Source organism: Protopterus annectens, chromosome 15.part0 (assembly GCF_019279795.1).
Source record: "Protopterus annectens isolate FY-2018-M chromosome 15.part0, PAN1.0, whole genome shotgun sequence".
Lineage (NCBI taxonomy): Eukaryota > Metazoa > Chordata > Ceratodontiformes > Protopteridae > Protopterus > Protopterus annectens.
In genome coordinates, this window is record NC_056749.1 from 711,705,657 (window position 1) to 711,722,167 (window position 16,511).

Below are 16,511 nucleotides of genomic sequence, written 5' to 3' on the forward strand. Positions count from 1 at the left end.
GTTGAATGTAAGAGGCCATCCTGACCTATTGGTGCGCATGGTTCCACAACAGTATAGATCATCTTTCAGCAATTGCTGTGCTAGTGGAACAGAGGTAAAGAAGTTATCAAAGTAAATGTGATGCTTCTTGCCAATCAGTCCCCTAGTTAAGTCAACTACAACTCTGTGTGCGAGCCCGACCTCTGTATTCTGCTCCGTTTTTCCAGTGTATACCTGGAATTCACGTACATGCCCATTGGTTGAGTCTGCCAACACCCAAACCTTAATGCCATACCTCTCAGGCTTACCAGGCATAAACTGCCTAAATGTCAAGCGTCCACGGAAGCCAACCATGGCTTCGTCTACAGCCACCTCACGATGCACATTGTATCGTGTCCTACATGCATGAAGTACTGCATCCAGTATTGGCCGTACGTGATGTAGCTTGTCATGACCCACAGCACCATGTGGTAGGCTCAGGCTGTTATCATTGCAGTGGAAGTACTGCTGAATTTTTCAAACCTATCTCTGGTCATGTACTCTGCTATTGGGAAGCGACCATATACATGGTGCGTTTCCCAGTACTGCCTCAATTCAGGAACATGTACAATAGACATGTATATTCTGACACCTAGAAATGTGTGTATGTCTCCTGGGCACACAGGACTCCACCGCGTATCAACCTTGCCTGCTGCGGCCTGCCTCTGTGCAGCATAGCGATTGGTTTCATTAGCAATACAGGTGTATAGCTCCTCTGGGAACATCAAATTCAGGAAGTCCATCTCTGTGCTATCTGAGCCCAAGTGATCTATTGGTCCTACTGGCCCCACAAATTCCTCAATGTGTAAAGTTTGAAGATGTTTTTCCCACGTGATTTTACGTGGTGGGCATGCTCGGCGTACCTGACTGGGTCGCAAGGAAGAGTTGGAAATGGGAAAGGCTGAAGGGTTGAGAGATGATGCTCTCTCAATGCCAGTAGCAACTGTACTGCTTGCAGTTGGTAGTGAACTGTTGACACAAGTTCCCTGCTGAGGCACACCCATATCAGTCTCTGACAAGGAGCTACTTGGACTCATATCTAGAGGATTATCTCCATCAAAAGCACCAAACTGTGGACTACTTCCCACATCATGCACAGTCGAAGGCACATCCACACCCTTATCTGCACTTGCAGTGCCATGCACTGTGGAGGACTGCATAGCTGTGTCAGTCAGACCAGGTGCTTTTGTGAACACAGATAAAGGCATGTCATCATCTGCGTCATACTCTGAATGCCCTTGGTGGCCATAGTGTGTGGCCAACTTGTGTGTGGGCACCTTCCTTAGGTGTGCAAGTGGCACGTCATCCTCACTGTCTTGGTCACTGTCATAATTACTGGTCAGGTCTGCTTTGGCAACTGGTAGTGGTCTTTCAGGAATGGCGGGCACAGGAGCATCATCCTTATCACAGACAATGGCCTTTTCACGCAGACGTGCGAGTGGAATGTCATCATCTGAGTCATAATCATCATCCTCACTCTGGTTGGCATTATGTGGTACATCAAGGTGCATACCATTGTCTGAACCACTGCTAGAACCATCACAGTCAGTTTCTTCACCCAACAGGTAAATGCTGCTTGCTTTCTCCTCAACAGATGGCATCTTTGGATGGTGGCTGTGTTGCTTTACACTTGAAATCACACCTGAAAACACAATGCAATACAACATTCAGATGTAATATACCTGCAGAGAGGCACGTGAAAATCTGCACTTCTACTTACTAGCATAGCTAAATACTCTTACACAGACATTAAATTAAGAAAAAAATAACAGATCAGTATGGCCTTTAGAAATTTAATTTAATTGAATCTAAAAAATGTTTGCACTACATGCATGTAAGCTTTACTTCTGATCTTCGTATCTAAACAAATGATAAATGTATTATAACCGCACCGTTCTGCTCACTCACATCAGCAACACTAGAAGTCACAATAGAAGTGACAATACTGGTTGTGTGCTACTTTTGACACGGCATGGCAGTATCATGCTTTGGGGTTGCTTTCGCTGGAATTGGGGGTTTAGTCAAGGTGGAGCGAATTATGAATAGTTCCACATACCAGTCTCTGCAAAGAAAACTGATTGAAGGAATGCAGAAGAAAGCTACCAGAAAAGTGATGTACAATGGAAGGTAAGGGATATGGTCAGAGACTATAGGAACTACAGATCTTCTCATATGAGTCACAAGGAGGCAGGGCTGGAAGACTTGATACTAGTGCACAGAATCATGCTCGAAAGTGAAAAGTTCACTGACAGGACTCGAACTCCCCTACAGCAGCTTACAGAGACTATAATACTGTAGATAGCCATTTAACACTTCAGCTTTATGCGAGCAAGCTATATGAAAGAACTAATCCAACAAAATCATTCAGTGTGTACAGCAAAGTCTCAAACAATCCCCAGTATCCCCAGAAAAGCAAGCCATCACAAAAGTCTATTTGGAATAATTGATGAACAGAATTTACAAGAAGACAAACTGAAAGAGTCTCTAACTTAGTATTATGACCAATAAAGGCACTTTAAATTAATCTAATGCCAAACACCAAACATTATTACAATCATATAATGCCCAATACCATGCCCAAACTGAAAAAAATACAATTTCTATTATGTTAACTAAAATATAAAGTAGACAATGAAGGCCATGTATAAAAGCAGTTCAAGATCCTATAACACCATATCACCAGTAATCAAATTATTAATGACCAATCTGTGGAAGTATTTATAAGCAAGCAAACAGTGATTACAACAGACCACTACAATGACCACCCTTAGTAGATAAAGGTACTCATCTCAAAAAATTAGCACATACCAAACAGTTGGTAATGGAGATCTAAACTTTGCTGTTGGCATCTGGTTGAGCCAGAAAATGGTGTACTGCTGGGTCACCAATCCACCCAGTCAATAGAGAAAATAGCATGCATTTACTTTACTTCAGCAACAAACTATAGATACATTTCAGGGAAGACCCTAACTAGCCATACAAAGCACTGCAACTGCAAGTAAACCACCAACAGGTTATTACAGAACAAGCACAACAGATCACAGAAAGTTTGAAACCACTCCTATTCTACAAGATTACCAAGAGGTCTATTATGAGCATTTAAAATGAAAAGAAACACTAATGTCCTATACTGCATGCTCCCAACTGCTTCACTTATCAATCATTATAAAACATTAAAGATTCATAATACAAAACCAATGATAATAATGCATACATCTCACTTTCTTAGTGTGATATCAACTTACAAATTTGATAAGACTAACAGGTTTTACATTAGCATACATTTTCTGAAGGGCCTGAAGTCTTGCCTCAAGCAAAACCGATTTTTACCAGTCACCAATCAGTAGTATCCACGTCCCTTGCAAAAAATACACCTCAATATATGGAACTTTATTTTCAAGATGATAACCACAGAAGATGGAAATTCAGCCACATAGGAAAATAAAAGAACTAACAATAGTGGGTGCAGGTTCTTTGTCGGCCCTCCACAAATTATTACCATAAACACAAGAAAATCCTGGTACTCACTATCAATGCTCCTACAAAAAAAAAAAAAAAAATATATATATATATATATATATATATATATATATATATATATATATATATATATATATATATATATCCCCAGCTACTTCACACCCTACTTAGCTCACCAAACAGATCTCACTCACAAAGGGAGTTATATATTTAATGATAAATAAAAAAGAGAAAGACTATAATAAATAACGTAACAGAATGACTTCATAGTTCAAAAGCAAAGGAAATAAGTTACCACCGCAGTGCAGAATAGCCTCATATACATACAACACATGAGTTTGGATATTGTCATTGCCTTACTGAAAAAAAATTATGATTTTCTGTCAAATGAGAGGATGCAAGGCAGTCAATAATAATATATACTCAAATTATTCTGAAAGTACACCACAAAGCCTCTTATTCTAGCCACTGTCTCAAGAAAAACAGCAATTGAAGATGTAATGTCTACAATTTTCCTCCTAGACTGCTGATATTTCTTTAAATTTTATTCAAGACATATGAAAGTAGTGTGGAGGGGGTGGGGGTATATTGCAATCACTGCAAGTGGAGAAAGAGCAAAATGTTAGTCGTGCATTCATCAATGTGATAACGACTTCTGCTTATGTGAATAACAGTGACAGCTGCTGACAGTTTTACCTGAAAAGTGACAATGACTCAGCTATATTGTAACTGCACTGTGCTAATGACTTGCAAAGTTATGCATGGTGCACTGTGCTAATGACTTGCAAAGTTATGCATGCCCAGACACAGGTGATAATTGTTGACATTCATTACATTACCTTCTGCAGGTGTTATGCAACAGTCACAATCTGTTATAAGGCCATAGTCAAATAGTACAACACTTACATATTGCTATATTGCTATATATTATCTGTTATAAGGCCATAGTCAAAGAGTACAACACTTACATATTGCTGTGCCCTTCGTACCACCTACATTCCACGTGACTGACAAAGCCAGGAGAAATGCATAAAAATATGGCAGCTCCATGCTGTCAGGACTTGCACTAGGTTTCTGTGACCATACTTTCATATTTTGTAAATATCATAATTATTTGTATTATTTCTAGAGCTTTTCTCATCAGGTGTCCACTGAAAATGGGCCCCTGGCTCAACTGGACTAACCTGGTTAACAAAATGTCAATAACAGTTTTTTTTTTGTCAGTCCCTGGACAATCACGTGTGTAAGTATCATCACCTACAATAACCTAAAATACCTGGACTACATTCAAATTGAGCATAATGAAAACTGAGCTGGATATAGTCTTTGTAAAAAAATCACTCCCAAAAAATATTATAGCTATTAAGCATCTCCATTTTTACAGAGCAAGCCTTTTCAAATTTAAAGTTTGCTGTCTCTATATGCAACATACATAACTGAAATTAAATTCACGAAACACCCCCTTCGACATGATTAAACCAATCTTGTTTATACAGTTGAAAATAAAGGTAATATCTCATTAGGATCCACTTGAAACCCTGATCTTGCACATACTAACAAATTGGCAAACATATTTCCTTCCCCTTTACCCACCACACAAGGTACCACAACTACATCCTTTCCATCCTCCATTATAACATCTCAAGGAAAAATCTTTTATAACTCCATATTTAGTGAAGTAACCACAATGACCAGTATCAAAAACACCACCTCAGTGAATTCAGTCAAATCCAATTGCAGCAGAAGGAAAACAAAGAGGGTGGGGGCTGTACTATTTTGTGTAGAACAAGGTGGCATTGGCAAATCTCCTATATCACAGTTTCTGTAGGGTGATTAATGCTATTTCCAAAGCAAATGGGTCGTGACCAAATGGCCCTCCTCCTGGTTGGATGAGAGTAAAAGGACATCACCTTCCTGAAAATCTTTGCAATTTGGGTAACCACATTAATTTTGAAGGAATACTTTTGCAACAAAAGAGTTATAGTCTACTCTGACAATCTAGATGTAGTATGGGCCTTAGGCAGTAGAACTTCAAAATCCAAATGGGTCCACTCAGTGATAAAAATGCTAGTTCTTTTAAGCTTACAAATCAATTTGAGTTTTTCTAGCTGTCATATCTGAGACACAGATAATGGCATTGCAGACAGTTCATCTTGGTTCCAGTTTGCTAAGTTCCAGAAATTGGCACCAGACGTGTCTCCTTTCATAACCCTTATCCTTCCAGAGATCTGGTTGATTGGCAAGGACTAGACAGTACACTCCTATCCAAGGCATGGACTAACACTACCAAAAAAGCTTATTCTGGCTCACTACTGGGGTTCAAAGAATTTATGAACAGCCATTCCCAACACTCTAGATATTGGTATGTTCTGTTGTAGTTTCAGTTTTTAAATCAAAGATGTCTAAAGAAAGAAGTGCCAAGAACTTAAGTACTCATTTGGAAGTGCTGAGCCAGTTAGCCTTGGGGCTCCCAGATATTATGGGCCATTGGTTGGTTATAAAAATACTCAAAGGGTGGAAGAACTTTAGAGATACTCTGCAAGGCCCTAGAAAACCTAGAGACCATCAGCTGTTAAGTCATGTTATCTGGAGTTGCTATTTTTCTCAGGAAGACTTACTCATTCCTCCTTTGAGACACATTTTTCTGTTGGTTTTATGCTGTGGCTTTTAGGGTAAATGAATAGCATGGACATAATTTTAAGCACAGAACATGCTATGATGTGGCTTAGGAAATCCAAGACTGATCGCTCAAGACACAGCCATCAAATTTACTTAGAAAAGACCTTAGATCTTATGTCACTTTCCCCATCCACTGGACCTGGCTCTCCAGAGATCAGTTCAGGTACTCTCTACTAAAAACAGGGCACATAATCTCAACTGCTGAGGTCAATATAGCCATGCACAAAGCCTTAGTTCAACAATGTACTCCCCCAAGGGTATTCTCTCACTATTTTCGCATAAGCAGAGGCTCTGACCTGGCATATGAGAGGCACTCAGCTAAGATAATCTAGCAGACATGTAGATGGATGTCTGATGTATTTCTATCATACATCAGGAAATAATGGGGCATTTTTCTTTTCAGGCAAGAAAGTCTTATGGATTTTTGGGCATTCTTTTGCTCTGAGGGCAGCCTCAAGATCAGCAGTTCATCCCCCCTCCCCCCGTAGCCAATCATCTTTGCTGGATCAGTATGTTTGGCTGCTCCTTTGGGCTTTTTTTTTCAGGGTTATCTTGGCTTCAACTATGGAACATTTGGCACCAGTTATCTTCTGCTTAATCTAGGCCTTCTTCAGTAATTATCCACCTTGGAAGCAATAATTTAACCGAGGTTACAAAGACAATGCTGTTAGCTAGAATCTTGGTTGACTTTCAAAGGTTAGTTAAATCACAGCCTTATCAGGTCATCTTTAGGTCTGACATTTTACCCTGAATTCACTGGAAGGGTGCTAAAAAGACTTTATTAATTGAGATATCCAGGCATTTCATCAATCACAAAGCAGGTCTCACAGCAAATTCCATTGGTTTCCAAGATAGTGAACTCAGCGATCTAGCTATACCAGATAAGGACTTTTACAGTTCTGATGGCATCCATCACTTCTGCAATGATTTGTTCAACTTGCAATTAGCCCTTTCTGCCAATGAATACTTTAAACATTACAGTTCCAGTGAACACCCTGTGGCCAGTTGTGATTCCAGCAGAGTTGATCAGCATGCAGCCTGCACACTGGTGGGCTACTACTTTGTGGCCTAAACCCCCTTCATATTTCCCCCTCTTTTCTTTTTATAATTCAGTGGCCCCTTGGGGTTAGCAGACCAGGAAGACTGAGCTGATTTAATTTCAAAGCAATTCCTTGAGGTAAAGATGGTTAAGCCTATACTGGCTGAACAATGACATCTCTCTGAGGTGACAGGTATGCACCTGGATTACACAGCAAGAGCCCAAAATGGGTGTGGTTATGCCAACTGGATGACATGTTTCAGTATGCTTTTACAGCTTATATAGAAAGTGTTTTCTTGGAATAGTATTTGACATTTGTGACAATGTTAATTCTGCTAATAAACCAGTTTTATGGCTCACTCAAGGGGACAAGATAATTTGGTTACTTTGATTAAATGGGTATAGCTTCCAAAAAACAGACTTTGGCAAGAAATCTTCAGCATTTGTCACTTATTGTAAAGCCATTTTGAGACATCACCATTAGTTCATTTAACTGAACCAACATTGCAGAGCCACCAAAGAAAACAAGTCAAATTCCAACAAAATAAATCTATAAACTGAATAAATAAGCACTCTGTACTACAATAATTGTAGAAAAAATATATCTGCTGAGACCTGATCGAAGATGTTCTAAAAACGGTGACACAGAGACATCAACATATAGTCAAATACAGTAGCAGAGCTGCTACATCTTCCACTGAGCATCACAACCGGGTTCTTCTACTTGTCTTTGTCTGAAGGATGCTCTAAGCATATGCTCTAAGCATATCTTACTACATCAAACTATTTCACATTCATCAATACTCATAGCGAAAAGACTTCAGAAGCTACCTACCTATAACCCCGCACAAACACAGTAAGTAAATAATTCTTAATGCGTTACCCTTGAGTTACACCAATTCTTAGTCTATTTTACTGCGTGCAGCCTGCCCTCTGTCACTGCCTTCTAGGTAGCCATAGCACAAACATGAAAAGAGATATGAAGTAATCAGATAATTAATGTTTAACACAAAATTAAATGATTTGGGCCCTCAAACAAAAAAACTGAATCAAGTGTACAATACATATCATAAGTGTGAAGGCTGTCAGACAGTAGGAGCCATGGCATGTAAAAAATTGGCAAAAGTTAATTACGTTAAAAGGCAAACCAAACATAGATCAAAAACTACGCCAACAACAAATATGTGGCTGTGTTTGTCAGAGGACAAATAGCAATACTTAACAGGGTATAAAGAAAAGAGATCGGCAAGACACAAATCTGCAAAATAAATGGAAAAAAATAATTACTAAACATTAAAAGAGACTGACTATGAAATCTATGGGGTAGAAGAGTTAAGAGTGTTGACGATGATAGAAATAATGACTTGCATGATGAGGCACAAAAAAACGGGTAATAAGAACGATGGATTAACAACACATCAGATAGTATTACAGGACTGAAAACAGAAGAAGGGCAGAGGACAGAAAATGCACACACATACAGACAGACACACACACACACACACACACACACACACACACACACACACACACACACACACACACACACACACACACACAGTTAATCACAAAGACTTGCATCCTACTACTGGTGAGCTGTTTATACAGCCAATGCCAGAACACGAAATGCAAAGTGCACTCCATTGTACAATAAAAAAGAGTTCTTGTTGTCCCTCTCAAACTGTTTTACTTTGATGCATCTGTGAAAGGAACACGACTGACAGCACTACCGCTTTGCAGCATAACTCATCCTCCTCCAGTTACTGTCCCCACAGGCTTTTGGGGAAAAGTACTGCAGAAGTAAACAGATGGTGTACAGTAGGAATCCTACACATAGCAACAACATTGTAAGAAGAAATGGGAGGGTGTAGGCAGAAAGAGACTCTACCCTCGCTACACACATGCCTTCATACGTCTAAGTAAGGGGGAGATGGGAGGCTACACAAATATTACCATAACCTTAAGCAATGAGCAGTGGCGCTTATCGATCGCCTCAACATGACGGTTACACCGCCACAACGGTATACAGTGGAACATCGCGAAAAACCCAAACTCTTACCGCCGGAGTATTCCCGCTACACTCCACTAACGGAATCTACAGTGTAGAATCACGAAAAGAAAAAAGTCGTTCCCGAATCACACCAATTCTGTTCCAGCCCTTTCTGCAATACGCCGGGTACTAAATGTTTAACTAAAAAAGTCAGCAGCCGCTCGGAGGTGATCCCCTGCTTCGAGCACAATAACTTTTACAAAAAAAGCGTTACAAAACTCCGGAACTTTAGGCAACTTTTATTTAAAAAAAAAAACGCAAGTTTAAAAAGCGGTTGGCTGGTGCCCCATGCACCCATGCCTAAATCAGTATAACAGTTGTAAACAAATACAGGAAAAACTGTGTATGAAAAAAAACAAGTACAGTACCTCACAAATTTGGTTGGGAAAGACAAGGTAGTTGCTGAGCTGACCGGGAACTCAAAACTTTAGTGGCTGAACGGGAACTGCTCGTACTGCCTAAATGGCGGTCCGTGAATAGAGGATCCAGTAGCAGGTCAAATCTCCAGTTCTTCGCAAAAAGAAGAAAATACCTGCTGCTGGACCCACTATTTATTAGGGGCGAACAAAAGAAGCTTGGGTATGGGGTGGAGGTGTTATGCAAGTGGTGGCTCGGAATGCAAGAATCCGATTGGCTGCCACCACTTGCTTAGCAAGAACTTTTTAAAATGATTTTTCTGCAAAAACTTCAATGTGACCTTAATGTTAAAACACACTGAATCGTAACTAGATATGATAAATTACATATTTAGTTACGATTTCAGAGTGTTTTACATTAAGTTGCACTAAAAATTCGCAGTACACTTTCTCTCGCTTGTAGAAGCACTCGGGGGGAATGGCTTGAAAACTGTATCTTCTCATGGTGTGCTCGGCCTTAAAGGCACAGGCGCCATGAGAAGGCACTCGGGGTGATATTTCTCAGATTCAAGAGATTCAGGAAAACATCACTATTGTCTCGTTTTGAGTTCTCTAGTAACTGTTTTGCACTTTAAGCTGCACGTTCTTCCAAGCCATTTGACTGCAGATACTCTGGGCTACTTGTGACATGAGTAAATTACCACTCTTCAGCAAATCTTTTGAACTGTTGGCTTGTAAACTGTGTGCCATTGTCAGAAATAACTTTGTGCAGACGACCATGGACTGCAAAACGATGCTTCATCTTAGTGATGACAGTATTAGATGCTAGATTAGGAAGTAGGTCAATCTTGAACCAATTTGAATAAGAGTCTACTAACACCAAGTAATGTTGAAAATTCTATTCAAAAATGTCTGTAGAGATTGTCGACCAAGGTAGTTCAGGAATCTGGTTTAGCTGAAGTGGTTCTTTCTGTTGAAGTGATTTAGTACTATTACAATGTCTTGTGACAGAAGGCCAAAATACCAGACCTCTCGCCCTTCTTTTGGTAGGGTCTGTTCCTGGCTGACCATGATGTAAGATAGGAATGTACTCTTGTTGCCTGGACTTTGGAACAAGTACTTTTGGACCTTTAGTAAAGATACCATTGTCAGACAAAATCTCATCTCTGTATGGAAAATAAGATTGCACTTCTTGAGGTAAACTAGATTGCTTTGATGGCCAGCCTTGTTGAGTAAAGTGGTTGAGCCTCTGTGAAACTGGATCCATGGCTATGTAATCTCTCAGCTCATCAAGGTGTGTGGGAGAAAAATTTCTCACTTACATGACTTCAAAATCAAGGTTCTCATTGTCATGCTGTTCAGTGGTGTTTCTCGGTGATCTGGACAAGGTATCAGTGAGATAAAGAAGTTTGTCTTTCTTGCAAACAAGAGTGAAATTATACTTTTGCAATCTCAACATCATATGTTGCAATCGGGCTGGAGCTGTATGCATAGGCTTTCTCAAAATAGTGACTAGAGGTTGGTGGTCTGTTTCGATCTTGATAGGTCTGCCATAAAGATAATCATGGAACTTTGAACATGCAAACATTCGCCAAAAGCTCTTTCTCGATCTGAGCATACTGCATTTCAATTTGGGTAAAAGTTCTTGGTGCATAGGCAACAGGATGACCCTTTTGTAGAATGACTGCACCTAGACCAACTCTTGAAGCATCACATGAAAGAGTGACTGGCTTGTGAACATCATAGTATCTGAGAGTTGGTGGACTAGCAATTCTCTGTTTCAGGACATCAAATACTTTTTGGTGTCACTCTAACCAAGACCAGGATACATCTTTACATGTTAGCTGTCTGAGTTGTGGTGATATTTGACTCAAATCTGGAATTAACTTGCTTAGGTAGTTAACCATGTCAACAAAACACTGCAGAGCTTGAACATTGTCTGGACCTTGTATCTCGAGAATGGCTGTTTGCTGGGAAGGGTCTGGTGGAAGACCTGAAATTATAAATAAATGAGCAACTTTCTCATAGCCTGAATTTGCATTTCTGTGGATTGCTCTTAAGATTCACTTGATGTGCTCTTTCCAGAACTTTTCTGAGGTTTCTGTCATGCTCAACTTTTATCATTACCTCCTACTAATATGTCTACTATAATAGCACAAGGAAAAAATGCTACCTTGAACGTTGAAAGACTTCACTTGCAAAATTTATCCCAAATGGCATTCTCAGAAATCTGTACTTTCCAAACAACATACTGAAAGTAGTTAGTAATGAGGATTTCTTGTCAAGCAAAATTTATCAAAATGTATGAACCTATGAACCTATAAACTTTAAAAAGGGCACAGTATACTCAAATCAAGGGGTGGCGTAAGCCAAACACAATCGGGCTAGGCTTATAAATGCCCCAGGGCAGATAGCCTAGTATGAACCTATGAACTCTTTGCATAAACAGTAGCATTTTGCATAAGAGCAGCAACTTCTTCAACTCTGCACATTGTATGATGAGGTATTTTTAGTGCTTTGTTCAAATGTTGTGGATCAATACATATTCTGATGTCATCTGAGCTTTTCTTATGAACTACCAGCATGGAAGATACCCACTCAGTTGGAGTACATGAACCAACTGGACAGATCACACCTTGTTGCACCATTTTATCTAGCTTGGCTTTGACTCTTGTTCTGCATAGCTACTGGAACTTTCCAGGATGGCTTGTTAACTGGACTGATGTCTGGATCTAGCTTCATGGAGTACACAACTGGAAGCTTGCCTAGTTTTCCTCAAGGAAGCGTTCATGGAAAATTTTAAATTAATTAATTAATTAATTAATTAATTAATTAAATTAATCAAGCAACTAGTTATTTAAAATTTTCCATGAATGCTTCCCTGAGGAAAATGTCCTTTCTTGATGTTTTTGTAGAGAGACTAAGTGATGGTTCCTTCAATACTGGCGTTTATAGGAAGGATTGCCATAAAAATACATTATTGCATAGAAGCAGCATGCATCCTAACTATGTGTTTCGAAATGTAGTCAAGGGACAAGGGATGCGTGTTTCTAGGTTGAATAACACTGAGATAGGTTTCTCGAAAGAGATGACAGATTTGACAGATAGGCTGATGCAACGTGGTTATAAGCTGTATGATCTTAGTGAAGGGTTATGTGAGATTAACTCTATGAGGGAAAACAGAGCTAAACCATATTTTTCTGATCAGTCTGGTGATGTGAAACAAAATAAGGTTGATGTATGTGATAAGATCAGGATCCCGATGTTTTACACTAGGGATAAGAATAACATTTTTCAAATTTATAAGAAACATTGGGATGTTTTGTTGACAGACCCACAAATTGCAGAGGTTATTGGAGATAAACCGAAATTTAGCTATAAAAATAAAAGGAATATTAGGAGAATGTTATGTCACCCACATGATATAATAGAGTTAGTAGGTAGGATAGGCACTTCACCCTGTGGAGAGTGTAATTATTGTTCATATATTAAAGATACAGGTACTTTTCTACACCCCGATACAGGAAGAGAGTTTAAGTTTGATTGTACAGCGACGTGTGGGACTAAACATGTCGTTTATTTAGCAGTTTGTGTCACATGTCAGTCTTTCTATGTTGGAAAGACTGATAGACAGTTTAGGTATAGGATTAGGGAGCATCTTTATAACATCAGGACAGGAGTAGTCACCAATGCCTTAGCCAAACATGTTATGACTACAGGGCAACAACATTTGTTTGAGCGTATGGTCATAGAAGTGATTAAAGTAGGATCGCGAAGGGGGAATATTAGTTATGTAACAGAAGAAAGTGAAGCAAAGTGGATTATTTGGTTACGTGCTGATGCAGGGAGAGGACTGAATGAAAGGGTTTCTCTAAAGCCCTTCCTTCGAACTAAGAATCTTAAGGTTAGGTAGATATTAGCATATATGAGTCATATGCAGACTGTTTATGTTATATAAATTTTTTAGTTAATTACTCTTTTTTCTTATAGTTCATTGTTCTGACCTCTGCTTTGACACTTTTATAAGTATTTTAGAGAAGTCAGCAATGTTGTTTGTAGTATTATTTCTGACTTCATGTTTATCGTAGTGATGATCATTTAAACTGTTTAGATAAATGTTAAGGTTCGGTGCGAAGTGAAGACTATTTGCACTTGAAGTTTTAAACTATTGTGAAAAGTTTTTTAAATATTGAATTTTAATATGTAACTTTAAGGGAATGGCCTCGTAGGTCGTTTTGATGTGTTATGATGTGTTATGATATGATTGGTAGTTGATTATTTTTAAATGAGGTTTTTGTACTCAGTTTATTAAATGGTCTGATGAAGCTATAATGTGAAAGCGCTAACCGACTGAGTGCACCAATAAAGCTGTGTTGTTTCTTATTTTTGAGCAAGTATAGTTGATGTTATGCTATTGTTACGAATTACATTGAACTCTGCATGGTAGCTGCTGGACTTCTTGTTTTGGTGATATACGTTCATTTTTGGAGCAGAGCTTTTACCTCTTGGAGTTTAGCCATTTCTTTTTTCATTGTCGTAAGTAATAAATAAATTCAAAAAATAAATTTAGAACATCAATGAGTTTTTCTTGGAAGTCAGCAATGCCATTGCTGATTTAAACATTTAGATGTCTGGGTATCCATCAGTAACAGAATAGAAAAATACATTGAATTAATATATGGGAAAAAAAAATCTTGCAAATTAGGCTAACTGATTAAGAAACAAAGTCAACCACAATGCTATGGACACTGTAAGAAACCAATGAAAAACCATAAGCCATGTGAAAATATCAGTCTAAACTGAGACACTAAAGATTCACAGACAGTAATTAAGTAAGCCTTGTGCATTTATCTTTTACTTAAAAACATTGACAGAAACATTAACAAATGATCCAGCAGTTGGCAAAATAACATCTTAACATATCATAAAATCAGACAACACCAATTCAATGACAATAACAAACATTTTAAAAATAAATATAAATAAAGTTTTAAAGACATATGGAGGTGAATACAATAAACAAGAAAATTAAACAAAAGAATTAAAACATAAATATAATTAGATGCTCTAGCTTTTTTTAAAACACACATAATATTTATGCTGTCAGTGATGTGTGGGAAACATCTGCCATTAGTTCAAACTTGCCAGCATTCTTTCTTTTAATATGCAACAGTGTACCAAAGCAAGTGCTTCTAAAGAAGTCGGGATGAAAGTGCTAATACTTGTTCTCTATGAGCCTCTATACAGTATGTTAGTTTCAAGTGTGGATATACTGTCATGAAAAGTGGAGAAACAGAAAAATCAAAATGTTTCTACAATGGCTCTACCCTGACTTGTGGAAACAGTCTCCTCACATTGCTATGAGATGTTTCTTGCTAGCTGGTATGTTACTGGTGCTGTCCACAATTCTGGTTCCCTTTAAAGTACATGACTTTTATTCCAGCTGAAAGAAATGTTTATCTTTCTAGAATAATTCTCTCCTTCCTGATACCAAGGTGTACCTCATCTGCCCATCTCCTGAGCGAATGACCACCTCTGCTGCATTATCAGTTTTTAACTTTTTTTGTTAAACAGTGAGTTATCACTCTGTTACAGAATTCCATCCTGTGTATCTGGTTCTTGTATTTGGAGACAGAACCTAGTCAACAGTAGTTACCCTGGTTAATGTCTGCTGCAAAGAATAGTGTTTCTATTCCCTCCCCACCTTCTTGGAACACAAGAGGAAGATTACATGCATATCTTTCTCTTCACCCCAATGTCTTTGATTTATGGATCACTTCATCTCTTTCTCTATTAATTTGCTGTTTCCTGACTCATTTCCACATCTATGAAAACACTGACCACATCAGTTGTGACTAGTAATAAGGCTTGCAATTTCCCAATGAAACTCCATACTTCCTGTAGAGTGATGAATGTCCATCACTGACCTGGGTACCACTGCTATCAGGAGTGCAGAATTTGACAACAATGATGCCATATCCATAGCTACAAATATACAAAAGGGCAAGCAGTTCTTCATAAAAACTAGTTTTCCCTGGAAAAATTGTAATGCACTTTTATAATTTATTTATTTATTATTTATATTTGTTTACCAGGGTAGTGAGCCGATCTCAATGTAATATTTGTAGGCACACCCTGGGTGAATAGGATCACATAAGAAATGAATAAACATATTTACAGACAGTGGCGGCTGGTGACATCAAATCAAAGGGGGGCTGCAGGAGAAAGCTGAATGGGTGGGGTCAATGGGAATGGGTGTGACCAACTAGAAAGGGGAGGAGCTTTGCTCAAAACCACAAAAACTTTAATTAAATATGCTGCCCTTGGTGCCAAACCATCATTATGGGAGTCCAATCAAGACAAAATGAAGTGTAGAAGAAAAAAAAATATTTCAATCCATTGGCTGCATGACAGCTTACTTAATAGCTAGATGGAAACAAAAAGGATGTGAGGCATGAAAAAATAAATTAATGTTTAAATACATTACTGGAATGCCAGGCAAAATCAAGTATAAGAAAAACAAGCAGCACTTAACTCATATCACTTCTCCTTGCACTCCAGTTCTAATTTATATTCAGCTTTATTAAAGTACCAAGTAACATGCTGAAAGTAGCAATCTCTGTGATACCCTCACTTGTAAAAATGTTTCTTATCCAAAAAAGACCTGTTGCCTGACAACTATCCACTTGTTTCATGGGGAAAACATGATCAAAGTAAAAAATGAAAAGCAAACAAGAAACAGGCTCAACATATATTAAAAGATTACTGCACAGGATATGGACTACACATGATAGATTGGCATTCTGTTTAGGTTGCAGGTAAAGCCTGTAATGAGCTTAACATAATCTAATCCTGGCCTTTATAACAAATACTGTCATATGCATTTCAA